Source organism: Protopterus annectens, chromosome 2.part0 (genome assembly GCF_019279795.1).
Source record: "Protopterus annectens isolate FY-2018-M chromosome 2.part0, PAN1.0, whole genome shotgun sequence".
NCBI classification, from domain to species: Eukaryota; Metazoa; Chordata; order Ceratodontiformes; family Protopteridae; genus Protopterus; species Protopterus annectens.
In genome coordinates this window covers 1,227,393,091-1,227,412,646 of record NC_056728.1, presented here as the reverse complement: position 1 = coordinate 1,227,412,646, position 19,556 = coordinate 1,227,393,091, and positions in this window count along the sequence as shown.

The window sequence follows — 19,556 nt, the reverse complement described above, 5'->3', positions numbered from 1 at the left end:
AATAAATGTGTGATTTCATAACAGATATGCAACATTTTATCCACCCCATTATTGATTATCAATTCACACCCAGGTTTTATGCAACATGTGAGGATATGAATCTTATATACTTGGCGACTTGTACGAAATGTACAGCCTTCTATGTAGGGATGACATCAAGGAAATTCAAAGATAGAATGTATAATCATGTATATGATATTAGAAGAATGAATCAACAGAATGCACTAGCTAAGCATATTGTAACTCATACAAGTCACAGTTTTAAATTTAGGGTGTTACAGTTAGTTACTAAAAACAAGAGGGATGGTAATAATATGAATTATTTGGAGTCAGTAGAGTTATGCTGGATTTTTAAACTACGAGCACATGTGTATCCTGGCCTTAATCAATTTATCAGTATAAAACCTATACTTGCAGCTCGTAGATATAAATAGTCTATTAATAGTAATGTTGGACTACTACACGTGTTATTACTATCATAGGCATATAGTTTATTATTATTTGTTATGGACATCGTATAATATATATTTCTATTTCATTATTTATGTACTTATTTATTTATATTATATATATATATATATATATATATATATATATATATATATATATATATATATATATGTTTCTACGGATTCACTTTAGAAGATCTAATTCCCAAAATCTCGAACCTCATATAGTCGAGACCAAAAGATCGAGTTTTGGAAACTCAAACTTCTAAAATGAAACCCAAAAAAAAAAAAAAAGTCAAACATCGCTTTTGCAGGGGGGCTTTGCCCCCCTGCACCCCCCACACCCCCCCTACTTAAATATAACAACTCCGAGATCGCGCTACAGTGGAGAAAAGGGAAATCTCCCATATTGCGCTGTATGGGGAAGCGCAAAACGGGAGATTTCCCACTTCCTGTCAACACCACAAAAAAGATAAAAACATTACATACACACAGAGTGTACAAGAAGCCTTGCCTCTGTGTGCACGTAACGTTTTAAGGTAAGTAAAGTGTTATTTTTTAAAACTTTACATATTCGATTTACTGAAATGTCGATCATATGGTCTCGACCATATGACATTCGAGATTTCAGTAATTCGATTATGTAAAGTGCTTCCGTTTCTACATATTTCATTGAATATTTTTATTTTTATTTTTATTCAAATAAATTGATGTTTGTTATGTTTATAAACAGTCAACCAAAGTTAACTATAGCTTTATTATCTGACATTTTCTATACACACATTTTATATATACTGATTTATTCAGGTTAATCTTGAATTTTATACAATTCTTATATGTTATATGGTATACCTAGTGAATGGGAAGGTTACCATATATACTAGTTATTTTTTATTCATATTCTAAATATTAAAAGGTCTGATTAGTAATGGCTATGTAATGAATAGCTGTTTATATATGTTTACTTTTTAAATGGTTTTATTCGCGTTATCTAGTGAAGCCAACCAAGATTCACATTGAATTGATGACACAGTGATTACTTAATAAGTGACTAATTATGCTGTGAGGTGTGTCTAATTTTATTCAATTGAGTCAGTATGAAGTGTACATATAGTTGGATGTTTGAATTGTTTAGTGAAATCTGAAGAAGCGTGCCTTGGCAGCATGTGAAAGTGCTCATTTATATGTAATAAATTTTGTTTTATGCTTCATCTCGTGGTGGTCCTATCCTGTTTTTTCTTTATATTAAGTTTTCTTTTTTCTGGAGTTGGACCTTTGGACGGCAGCGGAATCTTGTTATAGAATATTTGGAATTTGGTAATGTGAAAAACACCAAATTCACAAAAAACAGAATAAACTTCAGAAAAAAAGTGTGAAAAAAAGACAAATTGATGACTGTCCACACAGATAAAAAGTTAAGCGATTTCTTTCATTTTAATCACAACAAACTTCTTCCAAACTGACCAGTAAATCAATTAGTCAAGTTTAAATACAAAATTTGATTAATAAATACACTGTTCATTCATCTAACTATTCATACATACCATTTTCTTAAAGGCAAAAATATCAAATGTGAAATATAACACTGAACATGTGTACAGAAAGCATATAGCACATACAAACGCGTGCCTACTATAAAAATGTTTGTCAAATAAACTGTTTAATAGTGTAGTCTATTATTTAAAAGACATTTAACATTTAAGGTCTCATCTAGATGAGGAATATGATATGCCCTAATGAAAACCTGCCATCTAAGCTCCTTGTTTCCCAGGGCATTGTTGAATTCTGTAACAACTGGAGTCAAATCTATTTCATCCAACGCAAAAAATACAAATTTCTTAAAGTTAGAACACTCCAAAGCATGCTTGGCTAAAGCATTGTTAGTGTCTTTATTTCTAATAGCCAAACAATGTTCATAAATCCTTTTATAAAGAGCTCTAGTTGTTTTCCCCCACATAAAAATTATGACAGGTGGAGCACGTAGCCAAATATACTACCCCCATTCTTTTGCAGTGGTATCTGCCTTTACTAACCACCATTTTATTAATGTGTGGAAAATATATTTTTTGATGAATCAATGAACCTGCATTGTTTGCAGTTATAACATGGGTAGGTGCCAGTAGCTCCTCTAACAGTTTTGTGTTCTCCTATTTCTAAAATAGACTTTACACTTGCAACCTTTTTACAAATGAAGTGTGAGTGGTCCCCTAGTACTCTAGCTAAGTCTTGGTTTCCCAAAATAACTTTCCAGTTGTTGGAAATTACCTGTTTGATACTGTGACAGTCAATACTAATAGAAACAGGAAAGGCACAATCCATTTCTTTTACTTTCCCACTGTTATTATTAGTTATAAACCCACTAATTAAAATTGGTGGGAACTTTTCCATCCTAACCAATAATATCTGCTTGACAATTTTCCTCAGTTTTTCATATGGCTACACTCTCTGGACAAACATGGAAATAAGTTTAACAAAGTATAATTCCAACAGTGACCAGGTACCTCTGCAGAAACACAAAACCAATCCAAAGAATAAAAGCAGGCAGAGGCAAGGCTCCAGTTTCTTCAGCTGATTTATTACAAGACACACAAGCACTTTCACCACAAGGCTTCTTCAGGTGTATAAAAACAGCACTTAACACACCCATACTTATACTAAGCATTAACTAGTCACATGATTAAAAAGAAAAAACTCTTAAGGGCACAAAGAACAAGTGTGTCAGCCCACAATAAAATGCATGATAAAATATATAAACTTCATTACATAAAAACTACATTTCATAAAAACAATATTACAAAGAAGATATATATACAAGTACATATGTGCCACGTATAACAGATTCTACCTACGTAATGGTCTATTTTTCAGGATGGGTCTCAATGGTACATGGTCATTAAGACCATGTCCTGTGTTAGCTCTTAATCTCACAATCCATTTAGCCTCCAGGTTGTCAGTTTGAACTCTGGTATCACCACCCCTCAAGTTCTCATAACATTTACCTAATACCATAAATGTAAAGGTGTGTTGATCATTGGTTTCCTTAATATGTTTTGCTAAGGCATTGAACACACTACCCTTCTTAATATGGTATAGGTGTTCCCTGATCCTATCCCTTAATAATCTATCGGTCATTCCCACATAGAATTTACTGCATGCTTTGCAAGTGGCAAGGTAAACCACATGTGAAGTATCACACCTTGCACTGGTTCTTAGTGTATAAGTTACACTAGTATCTGTATGTAGAAATTCCATATCTTGATTTATAAATTTACAGAACTGGCACCTAATGCATGGTTTTGTCCCTGGTGTATCCTCAGTCCTGGTTTGATCTCTGGGATTACATAGTCGTCACCTCAGCAACTTTTTATTTTTAAAAGTAAACTGTGGATGTATTCCTATCAGGTTGCTTACTTGTTTATCAGATGTCAAGATATTCCAATGTTTACCTATGATATCTGTATAGTATCTAATATTTCTAGAATAGCTGAAACACATTTTAAGTGGTTGTGAGATTTGTTTCTGTTGACCCCCATTGCATATATCACTCCCTACCTGTTCAGAGAAATAGGGCTTGGCTCTACTGTGTCTAGATTTTCTCACTCTCCTAATACTTTGGTTGACAGGTTTCTGGTCATAACCCCTCTCTGTTAGTTCTATGTCTATCTTGTCTAATTGTTCCATAAAATCTGTTCCTCTAGCATTCAATCTAGAGGCCCTGTAAGCTTGATTCTGTGCAACATTCCGAAAAATGTATTGAGGGTGCATGCTGTCTTTTCTCAGTAAATTGTTCACATGACATCCCTTTTTAAACATTTTGGTGCTCAGTGCGCCAATAAGTTCTTGTATAATAGAGACGTCTAAAAAACTAACCTCAGTGTATGACCAGTTCATGGTGAATTTAAGGAAATGTGTTAAAGCATTGATGTAATCTACAAACATCATTAGCTGTTCTTTTGACCCCCCCCCCATAAAAGGAAGAGGTCATCTACAAACCTGCAAAAAAATAATATATCATCTTTAAAGTCACCCACGACCAAATAATCTTGTTCCCATTTCGACATTACAGCATTTGTGTAACTGTTAGTACATGATGTTCCCATGGCTACCCCATTGCATTGCCAATAGACCTTATCTCTGAACATGAATACATTGCTCTTCAGTACCAGGCCTAGTAATAACTGTATTAGGTCCACCATGTCTCTGTCATACTCCCTGGTTTCAAGCATTAACTGAGTTACACTGTTAATCCCAAAGTCATTTGAAATAACAGTAAAAAGTGACACCATATCAAGGGTAACTAACAGCATTTGTTGTTTGCAGGCTTGTTGCTCTCTTTCACATGCAAATCTATATAAGTCTCTCACAAAATGTTCAGTGTCCTTCAAGATATAGTCTGACTGCTTAATAAGATTCCTAAGGAATTTCTCCACAAAAATAGATATGGACTCATTGCACCAGTTGCTTCTGGCTACAATGGGCCTCATGGGAGGATTTTCCCTGTTTTTGTGTACCTTGGGTAATCCTTGAATCACTGGGGTAGTGGGATTAAACATAAGGAAATATTTTAATAAATTTTCATCAATGAGGTAGTGGATTTGTACTAGACGACCACTCACACTACATTTATAAAAAGGTTTCAAGTGTAAAGTCTATTTTAGAAACAGGAGAACACAAAACTGTTAGAGGAGCTACTGGCACCTACCCATGTTATAACTGCAAACAATGCAGGTTCATTGATTCATCAAAAAATATATTTTTCCATACATTAATAAAATTGTGGTTAGTAAAGGCAGATACGCCTGTCATAATTTTTATGTGGGGAAAACAACCAGAGCCATCGTTTCACTATTAGAAATAAAGACACTAACAATGCTTTAGCCAAACATGCTTTGGAATGTTCTAACTTTAAGAAATTTGTATTTTTTGTATTGGATGAAATAGATTTCACTCAATTTGTTACAGAATTCAACAATTCCCTGGAAAACAAGGAGCTTAGATGGCAGGTTTTCCTTAGGGCAGATCATATTCCTGGTCTAAATGAGACCTTAAATGCTAAATGTCTTTTTTTTTTAAATAATTTTATTTGAAATATTTTAATATACAATACACTTAAATGACTGAACTTTTTTTAAGTTCAAATAAAATTAAATATATACATAAAAAATGTATAACTATATACAAAAATGTTCACCATATATCTTAATACAATTAAGACATTTATATATAAATTATTTAATGTAATATTGAACTATTTTTGTAACAAATCATATATTTTATTCCAACTGTAGTGTGTAGAAGTATTCTTTGAACATCTATTCCCGATGGTCCGTTTTTTCAAACAAACTTCGTTAAGAAGATTTTTAAATTCTTGTTTTGATGGAGAGGAATTAGATTTCCAATTTCTAGTAATTATTTTTCAAGCTATAGCTAGCATAGACCAAATCAAAGGGTAATTAGATACCTTTATACAGGCTGGAACTTGAGTATTAAATAATAATATGATTTAGTTAAAGTGAAGTTATCTGCAAATATAGCCCGCATAAAAACATTTATATCTTCCCAGAATTTTTTTAATTCAATACTGTCAAAGAACATGTGAGACAAATCTGCATTTAAATGCTTATTACACCTCCAACACTTTATATCTATTTTTTTTTTAATTTTACTCTTTATAAGAGGAGTAATAAATGACCTATTTAGATATTTCCAGGAAAATATTTTCCATCTTAGCGAAGATGTAGTTAGACTTGATGATTTTAATATATTGATTTTATCTTTATCGGTGGGAAATTGATTATTAATGAAATGGAAGGAGTTCCAATAACTGTCTGGGAGAACATCTAAGTCCAATTTTATAGCTTTATAAATATGTGATAATTTATTAGAAGATGGAGAATTATTCTGAAGTGACAGAATCAAGTAATGTATTAAATTAGGTATTACTTTCTTTGCAGAAGAAGACATTGAATCAATATTATTTTGTATAAATTTCCTTCCTTGTACTGAGGTGGTGGAGCTGTGGTAGCGTTGTCGCCTCACAGTAAGACGTTTTCCTGTTCGATTCTCAGATAGAGCGTCCTCTGTGTGGAGACATGTGTGAATGGGCGTACCTTCATTGAAGGTTATGCATCAGGGCCGGCAACTCAGCACGTAAAAATCTACTGCCGATCATTAGCGGACCGGAGTTCAGCTGTGGCGACCCCTAACCGGGAAAAGCCGAAAGACACACACACGATAAATTTCCTTCCTTCTTGCAATTCCAACCAAAGAAGGGATTCAAATCTAAATTCACCATTAAGTATATTTACTGATTTCAAGTCATTATTTGACATCATTTGATATGAAAAGTTTAAGTTTTTCTGTTTAAATGTAATCATTTTTATAGAATCTGAAGTGAAAAGAATTCCTTGTGTATAATGTATGGGAAAAAGAAGGAATAACCAGTCTTTATATATATTATATTTAAGTATGAAATTTCTAAATGATTTTAGCAGAAGTGTTAAATAATTACTTTTAAATTTTTGAAAAGAGGAAACAGAAAACTGATTTTTTAAAGTCCAAATGGAGGGATTATTTATAAGCGACAATTTTTGAGAATTATTTTTTATGGTATCCAACAGTAATATTTCACTTATTTTTTTCCATTTAGCTTGATATTCGGTATCAATTAGAAGAGATATCACTTTTACCATAGATGAGATTGAATGGAATTCCAAATTTGACATTGTTATGCCTCCATTATCCCAGTTTTTCATGCGATAAGTTAATGCAATTCTAGATTTGTTTGGAAAACATAAACATTTCTGAAATATTACATTAATTTTCTTAATTATCAAATTTGGGAGAGGTAGAGAAATGGATTGAATAATGTAAAGTATTTCAGGGAGTAGGATCATTTTAATATTAGTAAGTCTTTCATCCATAAAGAAAGGTATTTTGTTCCACCTTTTTGTCAAATTGTCTATTGTTGTAAGGCATTTGTTATAATTAATTTGTATGATATCTTTAATATTTCTGGTAATTAAAATACCTAAATAAAGAAATTGATCAGATTGTGCTAAATATTTTTTATAATCTTCATGTAAATTAAATTGTTTTGGACCAATTAAGATAATATGTGTTTTATTATTATTAAAAGTTTGACCTGATTTTCTTTGAAATATGTTTATGTTATTAAAGAGAGCTTGAATAGATATGTTTTCATCAGCCAGGGTAAGAAGAATACCATTGGCACACATTTGTATTTTATATGTTGAATTGGAATTTAAATTATATCCTATTATATTATTATCCCATCTAATTAAATTCACCCATGGTTCCATAATTAGTGTAAACAAAGGGGATAATGGGCATCCTTGTTTAGTGCCTTTAACTAATTATATATTTTGAGAAATACTAATGCCGATTTTAATGTATACTTGACTACTTATGTATAACTGGGAAATGAGGTTTATAAATTTATGAGAGAAATTTAGTTTCTCTAATAGAATGAATAATTAATCCTAGTTAATAGAATCAAATGCACTATTAATATCTAAGCTGATTAATGTCAAATTCTTATTTGTTTAACTGAATCAATCAAAATTAAAGTTCTTTTTATGTTATCATAAGAATTCTTATTTACTATAAATCCTGTTTGATCATCGTCAATTAGGTTTGGTAAGAATTGTTTTAATCTATCAGTGTATATGGACATGAACATTTTGTAATCTCTATTAAGTAATGAAATGGGTCTATATGAAGAACATTTGGTGGGATCTTTGTTAGGTTTTAATATGGGTGAGATAAAAGTGTCTTTCCATGAAGGAGGGGTTTTGATAAACTTTTGAGAGATATTAAAGACTTCATGAAGTAATTTTAATGCCAAATTAGATAATATTTTATAAATTTCTGGAATGATACCATAATTTCCTGGGGCTTTATTTTGTTTTAATGTGTTAATTTGTGTTTGAATATCTTTAAGAGATATAGACTTGTCTATGATTTTTTTGTTCTATAGATAATCTTTTATTAGTATATTTATTAGCAAAAGTTTTTATATCTTCTTTAAGATCTATTGTATTAGAATTTTGATTAATATTATTTAAAAACTCTCTAAACTCAGATAGAATGTTATGTAAGTTTGTAACCATCTTTTTTTTGAGGGGAATATATTTCATTAATATGGTTAATTTTATTTAATCTTTTAGTTTTATTAGCCAATAATTTTAAGGATTTTAGATTTGTTGAACAATTGATTAATTTATACTTTTCTAAAATTATTTTTGTTTTATGGCTTAATATTTAGAGAGTTATTTAGAGAGTTTATTTCTTTTTGTGTATCATTCATATCCATATCTGCTTTTTGAATAATCTTTAAACTATCCATTTTATGTTGTATATTACAGAGTTCTTTGTCCCATAGTTTCTTTTTATTATGATACCAACTCATAGTTCTTCCAAATAAATATGCTTTTAGAGCATCCCAAATATATATTTCTAATATGTTATTGGTGTTATTCAGTTCTATAAATTTTTGACTTTCTATTGTGATAAATTCTTTAAATTCTTTTAATTTTGTAATATAAGCAGGTATTCTTTTGATTTGAATAGTATGATTATTATTAAAGAAAAGTTCAAAGGTTATGGCATTATGATCAGCAATAGGGCACATTATTACTTTTGTTTTGCTTATAAAATCTATTAAATCATTAGAAACCAAAAACTCTATCAATTCTAGAGTGTGAGTTATGTCTGTGGGAATAAAAAGTGTAAAACAATGAATTTGAATCAGCAAAATTATTAATGTCTTTTAAAAGGAATATTTCAATAAAATATTTAAACTTTTTAGCTGATGATCAAATTTTCCTTTTACCTTTATTAGAAGAGTCATTATTGTCCAAAATGCAATTAAAGTCCCCTGCTATTATTGATTTCCCTTTTGCAAAATGTACAATTTGGTCTAGATGCTGTTTAACAGTATTAGTACCTATACCTGGAATCCAATATATATTAAATAGAGTATACATTTTTTATTTAATTCTATAATTATAGCGCAATACATCCCTTCATTATCTTTGTAGATATATATTATTTTAGGTATTGGCAATGTATTATTCCACATAATGGCCACTCCTCTTTTCTTTTGAGAGTATTCTATGCTTACCAATACAGAATAAGTTTTGTTGTTAAGTTTAGATATGTCCTCCAACAGCAGGTGGGTTTCTTGTAAAAATATTAGTTGTGATTTATGAAGCTTAAGGTATCTAAATAGATTTCCTCTCTTATTTGCATTATTCAAGTCATTGCAGTTGATGGAAATACTTTTTATAGTTGACATTTAAATTAAATAATATGTGCAAGGAAACTGACCATCGAGTATTAATAATATAATGACTACAAGTAACACTGTATGATATTTCCCAGTTGGAAGGATCATAACTTCTTTTCTGGTATTTTTGAAAGTATTTTCTTTTCATATTAGTGGTGAACACCAAAAAGACAATCAAAAAATTGTTATTATAACTAAACAGTAAAACAGTATTTACAAACCAATCCCATCAGGAGTATAAAACTCCCAATTTAGGTGACATAATATCACCTAAATTAACCCTTAAGCTAGTAGCAACAGCAAACCAGCTTCTGTCAAAATAAATGATGTAATCCTCAAGTAAAGATTATATAACTCCCTTTTGTTTCCCATAAAAGGGAGAAAATAATTATCAACATTTCTATAATAATTAGAGTATTCTATTAACAGTGAAAAATAACTTTAAATGCATGCAATCACTTATTAACCACAAAAGTTTCATTTTATACAGTAAATATAAAGTGAGTATTCTAATATATTAATATATATGTACCCAATCAATTTAGCTTTAATCTAATTCAATTTCTAATTCTTTCAATTAAATTATGTTACTGTAGTAAGTAGCAATACATGTTTTACATTGCTTTCTTTACTGGATTATTTATATAAATTTAATCAATTCTGTTACTATTTGTTATAAAAATCCATATGTTTGCCAAGCGTGAGAAAGGAAACTTAATAATATTTAAAACTGCAAAACTTATTTTAAATAAAATATTTAAAACTTAATGGTTATAATTGAATGCAAAGGATTTACTTTGAGGTAGTCCAGAAAAAGATTATAATTACATACCATATGTCATGTTAAGGATCTAAGTCCCAAACGGCAACTTAAGATTTCGATTGAAGCATCCTAATTCTTTTGTATGATCCTTCCAAAGCTGTAGGATTCAGAAACAAAGATGCTATATAAATGCCTCCATATTCTTCAGATTTAAACTTAAATTTAAATAATTAGTTATTTTTATTGAAGAATTTGTTTTATAGTTATAGGTTGAATACAAGTTTGTATTAGTAATACATATAGTATGTAAGGTAGCCAAACTATATTAGTTGTAATGAACCTTTAGAAATTAAATATAGAAAGCATAAACAGTGTAGCTTAGTGAAACAAAATAATTGCTACATTAAATTAAATATTAAAATTAAGTATTCAAATATTGAGTATTTGTGAGAGTTATTGTGTGTGTGTATATATAATTGTGAGTATGTATTTGTACATGTTTGTGTGTTTATGTGAGGGTATATATAAGAAAGTGAGTGTACTTATATGTAAGTTTTTCTATATATATGTTTTGTGGTAATTAAACTTCTGTTTAGTTGTTATTAATGAATGAATCTTGAAAACATTTAAATCCTCATTTATGTCATGTATGTTAGATTAAAGACTAGGATAAAATGATTTGATATGTAGTGAGGAGTATTTTTAGTTAGGTAACAGTAATATACCATAAGGATTTTTAGATTGAACAAAATAGTTATGATTACAACCAGCGTATTTTACTACCAGATAAATATTAATTGTGATCATCTTTCTAACTGTTAGAGATTACAGCCTTTGAAATTTCCCATAAATGTATGGTGGTTTAGTATTTCTTATACCTTCTATAGACATCTGAACAATAGTGAAAGTTTAATATTAAAGCATATCTATTGATGCCCTATGAGCCTTGGGCTCTCAGAAATAAAACAGTAAGGTTAACAATAATTCATAAAATCTTTGATGTTACTATGCTGAGTAGAACCAGTTATACTAATATTTTAAGAATAAAATATTAGCTGGTCAAATGTGTTATATAAGATAACATCTACAATCATTTCATAATTTAACTCTCTTGAAAGAATGGCATTTCAACATTCTATCATGACGTTGTCAGATGTGACCAAGTTCAAATGTCAAGCTTGCTGATCACTCTAAATGACTGGACTGTTTACTTGCACGGGATATCTGTTAAAAGATATCTAACTTCTCGAGGCTGGATTTTCGTTTAAATTGGTTATGGGTTCTGGTCGGAATCAGTGAGTACTTTCTTTTACAACATTTTCATCACGAGCTATCATTAGCACTCTCCGATCTTCACTTGTTACCATCTAAAAAAAAAAACAAAAAGAGCAACTTTCCAGCACATACTGTACACTTATTCCCAAGCACCCGCCCCCTAAATCCAACACCGTCTCTTCAGCACAAAATCAACCAAGAAAACCATCCCAACTTCTTATTTACTGTAGCAAAACATTTCCTCTTCACCTCCAAAAGACCCCTGATGAATTCACATGCATCTCAAAAAACATTTCCAACAAGTACAACCAAGCACAACCCACAAAGCAAAGTCCCACTTTCATCTGCACCAAAAGAACCGCACCTATCAGCAGCCAATTGCCAAACAGAGTTCAAGGCTGCCAAAAAATGAGAATACATCACAGACTCTACACCCCTCCATATACCCAGTCACCCCAGCCCAAATGTCAACAAAATACATACCAGGCAGACATCTCTAACAGCAATAAAGCAACATCAACTACATGGCTTGTCTATCCGCAAAGCCCACAAACATTTCCTTCACAATGGCTGCAAACTTTTAAATGAAGAGCACTGTATTAAATTGTAATACATTCTAAACAAATATGATTACACTATTTATCACCCTGGTATTTACATGTGAAGCCATACCAGAGCCATGCAGCCAAAAGCCAACACAAAATAGCCCCAGACAAGCTGACATGCTATAATTGAAATGACTGTCATCAAACATAGCCATTTAACAGGTTATTATCATCAGACTACCAAGTAAATATTCTCCAAAGAAAATACAACATTGCCTAAAAGTACTGAATATAACCAATAAACATACTAGCTACAATGCTTAGATATGCTTCAGATATTATTAAAAAAATACTATAGAACAATGCAACCACAAAAACACATCATTAACTGAAAAAAAGCCAACTACTATTAAAACAAATAAGTTTACCTGGAAATCCAGTTTTCCTTCTCCAATTCATTGGGTCATCATAATTGGATAATTAGAATTTTGGAGAAAGACGTTTTCTCATTAATACTTTTGTCTGTTAAGAGTTTAAAGAATGAAATATATTAACAACTTGTTGAGGTAGTTATTTGATACTCATTTTTTAAGATTTTTTTTTTTGGATCAAAGGTTTTCCATGTAATAATGTCCGCATTTCTTTGAAGGCTTGTATTTGCCCATTCCATATCTTTAATTTTTTCTATTAATATGTTGCTTTTAATGAAGGAAATAGCAGAGTCCAGGTTCTCAAATATTTTGTATCAATTTTTAATGAAAAATCTTTAGTCTGGCAGGAAATAGCAAATCGTTTTTTATTTGATTTTTTTTTAATTATTTAATTAAGGATAGGAAAACTTTCCTTTTTGTTAATACAGCTGGAGAATAATCATTATCAAAACAAATGATTTTGTCTTTTATTTTTATTGGTGTTTTAGCCCATGCTGTTTTTAATACCATTTCCTTGTCATGTGAACACAAAAAGACAGCGAAACTTGCGGGTGTTCTCCTTTTCCAAAACTTTATTCCATAAGCGCTTTCGTAAGGACTAGTATCTAAACTTCCTCAGACAAAGTTGCACAAGCAGTCAATGACTTATATACTTATACAATTAATAAATGAAACAATAAAGCAATTATATAAAAAAAAACTATTGAATAATTAAATAAACAACTCAATTCCTTTCCTGCTATGGAAAACTATTTACTTTGTATTTCCATATATAATTCATGATTTTATTACTAAATACCTAGACACTAAATTAGTGACTTGAATTAATATAAAATACAAATGTATTAAGTAGAAAAATATATATATATATAAAAAAACATTTGTGGTATAATTAAATAAATGACATATCTGGGGCTATGTTTTTGTGTTAACCCCCCCACACACATGCACACACATACACACACACACACACACACACACACACACATACACACACACACACACACACACACACACACACACACACACACACATACACACTCTACCTGTCTAGCTGTTTAAGTTTCAAAATGCATTTAATGGAAGCATATTCATTAAGGCCAGGGTGTGTGTGTGCAAAATTTCTAATTTGCCACAACAATTCTTCTAACCTTAATGCCCATGGCCCTCCTCTTTTGTTATATAGTTCCTGGTGCACAATGGCAAACAAAAATTTGTGAGTGGGATGTTGCAATGTGTGCCTAGCCAAACCATTTCCTTGTCATGGGATGAAAGAAATTTTACTATGACAGATTTAGTAATACTACATTTGTTGTTTTTAGATGTTACCCAGGATCTATGTGCTCTTTCGATATCATATGATAAAGCTTCTGCTAATTCCAAAATTTCAGGAAGCCATGAGGATAGAAATTTCTCCATATCATCTCCTTTTGTGTTGTCAGGTAAGCCAAATATTCTTATGTTGTTTCTTCTTGACCTGTTTTCTAGATCATCAACTTTTGATGATAGTAGTGTGTTTTGTTTTAGAAGGAATTCAATATTATGCTCATTTTCTTGAGTTCTGTTATCTATGTCATTCAGTGCTGTTTCTATGCCAGATATCTGTTTCTTCTGTTGGGTAAGGTCATCATGAATAAGATGCATTTGTTGTGTACATTTCTCTTTAAAGTTGCCCATTTTCATATCCATTTTATCTATTTTTGTTGAAACTTCTTGTAGGTTAGTTATTAATGACTGAAGTTCATTTTTAAAGGTCATTTCCTGATGTATAGATTTGTTGAAGTGCATGTTGTTCTGGAGTTGAAGATTTCTTAATAATATTTTGACAGGAAAAATCAAGATTTATGATTTTTTTTATAATATCCTAATATATAATTTCAAAAATTTATTGAAGTCAAAAAATCCAGAAATAGGATAAATTTATTATTAAAATCCTGTCAAAGAAAGGGCTGAATGACAGAGCTGATAAAAATGCTGCTACAACTGCGGACATCTTGGACATGCCCCCAAATGTCTTTTAAATAATAGACTACACTATTAAACAGTTTATTTGACAAACATTTTTATAGTAGGCACACGTTTGTATATGTTTTTTGTACACATGTCAAGTGTTATATTTCCCATTTGATATTTTTGCCTTTAAGAAAATGGCATGTATTAATTAATAATTAAATTAATGGATATTTGATTGGTTTATTTATTAATCAAATTTTATATTTAAACTTGACTAACTGATTTACTGGTCAGTTCTGAAGAAGTTTGCTGTGATTAAAATGAAAGAAAGCGCTTAAATTTTTATCTGTGTGGAGAGTCATCATTTTGTCTTTTTTTTTCACGTTTTGTTTCTGAACAATAACTGGAATTGGCAGAAAAGCATCAGTTTCCATTGTTCTTGATCCATTATAGACATGGCAGCCATTTGTGGGGAAGATGCCAGGTTTAGGGCACAGAGGTGAGGTGTCCAGGAGTCTAGGATATTAATTGAACACCTACTTAAGAATCACAGCCAAAGGCTTCTGCAGGGGGACTATTCTAGCTCCCAGTACAAGTCTGAGGCTTGGGATAGTTTAGCCCAGGCTGTATCCAGTGCCACAGGTATCCAGCATACTGTAGAGCAATGTCGGCATCATTTCAATGACCTAAGGAGGAAGATGGATACCCTCTATTGTTGGATTGAGGAATTCAGGACTGAAGACATCCTACACCTGTGTATCAACTACACAGAGTACTTGTAAGACTTAGAAAGTTGAATATAGACAAGACTGGAATGCATAATGGTGTTCTGTTCTTTTCTGTTTTTCCACATCTGGCACTGATTGCGATTGCAGTGTCAGAGTCCATGAGGCTAGATTGGTGAGAATGAAGGAAGCATGTGGTATGTATGCAGTAGGAGACTAGTGTTATGGTAGCGTTATAAGTTAAAGATAACTTTCTTTTGGTATTTTATACAGTTGTATCAAATTGAGTATGCATATCCCAACTGTAAACACAAGTGTACATGCATTAGTCTGTAGCACAAACCAAGAGTACAATATTAGACTTTAATCAGAGGTTATGAGTTCAAATACCACACTTCACAACTATACAATACTGTTATTTCTTCAATAATATCTACATTAAATTAAAACCTGTTACCAGTGGCACAGATGCCCTTCTGTAAACTGTAATATGTATAACTGTAACATGCATATTTTTATTTATTTTAATTTATTTATTTTACATTTGTTTACCGGGAAAGTCCAACTGGAACAAGGTCCATTTACAGCGGAGGCCCGGGGAGAAAAGCTCCATAACATAATGGTACAAATACAACAAATGGCAAAAAAATTTCTGTACAGAGGCATATATAAAATCAGAGCTCCATGTCTTTATATGACAACACAATCCACGAATGACAGAAAATTTCTATACAGTGGCATATATACCGTCTAGGAGAGTTTTCATACCTTAGTTTGATTTGAGCAAGCTTGGTATATAGATAGCAAAACTTTGAATGCCATATTGGTAGTACAAAGCATAAAAGTAAAGGAATGGAATTTGGAAAATAATGCTATTCGGGAGATATGCCATAGCGTGAGAAATAGTTGGCAAGTTAGGAGGAGAGCAGAAAAGATTTTATGTGATACAGGGACAGAGCCATGATTGCAATTGTGTGACTTTAGTGATTTCTTGAAAAGTGAGATGGATGGTGCAGAGAAGATACTTTGGGGGAGGTTATTCCATTCTCTAGCAATGGTGTGGGAGAACAGACTTTTCCCTGCAGTGTTACTGACTTTGGTTATGCAGAGCAGAATTTTGTTGGATGAGCGTAGAGGGCGATTTGCAGAATATTGGTTTAGAAGTTGGTTTAGGGCTGGGGTTTTCAGAGGGTTCCTTATTATGTTGAAGGTGAGGACTAACTGGTAATAGCTAATTAGCTAAAGGAGTTCTAACTACTGTAGTTGCTTCATGGCAAGACAGTGATGACTTCTAAAAATGGAGTTGTTAGCGAATTTTGCAATTGTATTGTAACATGACTCTAGTTTGTTTAGGTCTGTTTTCCTGATATGAATTAGGATTGGTGAATCATAGATTAGGGTAGACAAGAGGTGGGTTTGGGCTAAGGAGATTCTAGCTTGGTCCAATAGGAACTGTTTGTGTTTGTATAGGGTTCCTAGTTTTGTATGTACCTTTGTGATGGTTTGTGAGATATGGGCATTAACGTTTAGATTATTATCTATTTCAACCCCGAGCAGCTTAGTGTGAGGGGAGGGGGAGATTGTGGCCCTGTTTTTGGAGGTTATAGTGAAGGTAGGAGGTGTGGATTTGGATTTATTGGGGGGTAAAAAGGAGTAATTTGGTCTTGCTGGGGTTTAGAATGAGTTGGATATTGGTAATCCATTGTTCCACAGAGCAGAAGGATTCTTGGGTGAGCTTTTGAAGAGTGGTTATGGTTGGGGCTGAGCAGATTAGGGTGGAGTCATCTGCGTACTGTATAAGTGATGCATGCAGGGTGAAAGTATGTAGTTTGTTAGTGAAAATGGGGAATAGTAGAGGACCCAATATTGATCCTTGTGGGCTGCCTATAGTAGTTGGTAATAGAGGAGATAGTGTACTTTGCCATTTGACTGATTGTTTTCTGTCAGAGAGATAGCTTCTAAACCATGAAGTAGTAGAGGGAGCAAAGGGTGAGGTTGACAGAGTGTATAAGAGTAGGTTGTGGGAGACCATATCAAATGCTTTTGATAGATCTAGGAATATGGCTGAGACTAATTTGTTGTTGTTTCTTAGATGGTTAATCTGATTGGTAAAGGAGAGTAGAGCAGTGGTTATGCTATGGTTTGGGCGGAGACCATGCTGTGTGGGGGAGAGGAGGTTTTGTGAGGATAAGAAGTGCATTACCTGGGTGTGAATACATTTCTCCAGAAGCTTGGAAAGGGGGGACAAGATAGCAATTGGCCAGTAGTTTGATAGTTCATAGGAGTTTCCACCTTTGTGAAGGGGAATTATATGTGACACTTTCCATAGATGGGGTATGTAAGTTTCTTGTATAGAGCGGTTTATAAGAATTGAGACAGGCTAGGCTAGAGATTCTGCAGCTAATTTCAAGGATTACTTGCTGCAATCTGTAGTATAGTGTGCATCTGTTAAGAGGTGGTAGTCTTAAATGTAAAAGTTAAGATAATAGAGTCAAATAAATTTATTAATGCACTGTATGTCACATATATAATCTGTAGTATAGTGTGCATCTGTTAAGAGGTGGTAGTCTTAAATGTAAAAGTTAAGATAATAGAGTCAAATAAATTTATTAATGCACTGTATGTCACATATGAAGGTACTAATCTTATCTCTTTTTTTGTAAAACCAAAACCCCCTATCTCTCTTTATTTTATTTAATTTAATATTATTTAAATATTTTGCCATTCTTTTATTTTATGATTTATTTTTATGTTATTTTATTGTAAAAAATTAAATTTTATTTTATTTTACTCTTATATTTCCTTTTTTAATTTTACTATTTGTCATCAAAATGTGTCTATGTCATCCATGTGTACCACATCACTAAATGCTCCACAGCACAGTGGGGTAGGCCACCCCACTGGATCCAGCTGCCCCCCCCCCTTGCCGGCTCCAGCACCGATGCCCAGCATGTCTGGGAGCCAACCTGGCAGCACTGCCTCTGCTGCCCCTGCACTACCTGCACCCTCAGGTAGTCCTGCCTCAGAAGCTGGTACAGTGGTACCATCCAGGAGCAGTGGCAGAAGTGGTGATTTTATCACCCGCACCGAGTTGCAGGGATGGTGCATAGGGTTGTCCACCACACTGTTGGTGCACATCTATGCTGGTTGAAGAGGCTGCTCTCCCTCATTCTGCATAGTACAAGGAGAAGGGGACATCAAGCACTCCAGCCACCAGTGGAGTGAGTTGACAGTGATGTCAGTCTAATGAGTGAGGACTCGATTCTCACTCTCACTGTCACCCAGCGTCATGACCATAGCTTCTGAATGTCTCCAGCCTTACCCCAGTCATGGTGTCCCCCAAACTTTTGTGAACATCACCATCCCTGTCTTTGGTCTTGGTTGTCTTGTTAGTCTGCAATTGCTTCCTCACCTACCCAACTTACCTGACCCAGACATAACTATGTCCATTCTCACATACCTCTCGCTCAAATAAATAATACATGGGCACCTGTCAAAAAAATTATCCCATACATTTTGCACAAGTGTCTTCTTGACACACTTGATTTGGTGCAATTGGCTGTACAACATGATTGTGTTATGGTTACCCCTCTCTGTGGAAGTGACATTCCAAATTCAGTTAATATTTTGCACATATGTTCGGTTTACACTGTTAAAGAAATGTATAGCTATAGTTCTTTCCTACCTCCCTCCTGCACATTACTGTCCTGCTTTTCCCTTGTTCTTCCCCTGCTCGCTCCCCATTTCACCACTTTCCTGTCCACTCCATTTTAACACCTTTAATCTGGTCAGAAAATAGAATCACACACAACACACATAAGTTGCTGGAAAAGCAATGGATCCCTTCACTTTTTGGGATCCATGTTTGCGCAGAGGTGCACATCTCACACCAACATTGAGCAGCGGCAGACAGTTGAGGTTACCCCCCCCCCCACCAATGCTGCTTAATACCACTGCGCTATACCAACACATCTTGTGTAAACAATTTGTGTCACTGCATTATTGCAATGTATTGAAAAGTATTTTAAAGCATTATATACACCTGTATTCGAACCCAGTACCATCTGGCCCAAAAATGGAATGTATTAGTGCATTAACACTTGCT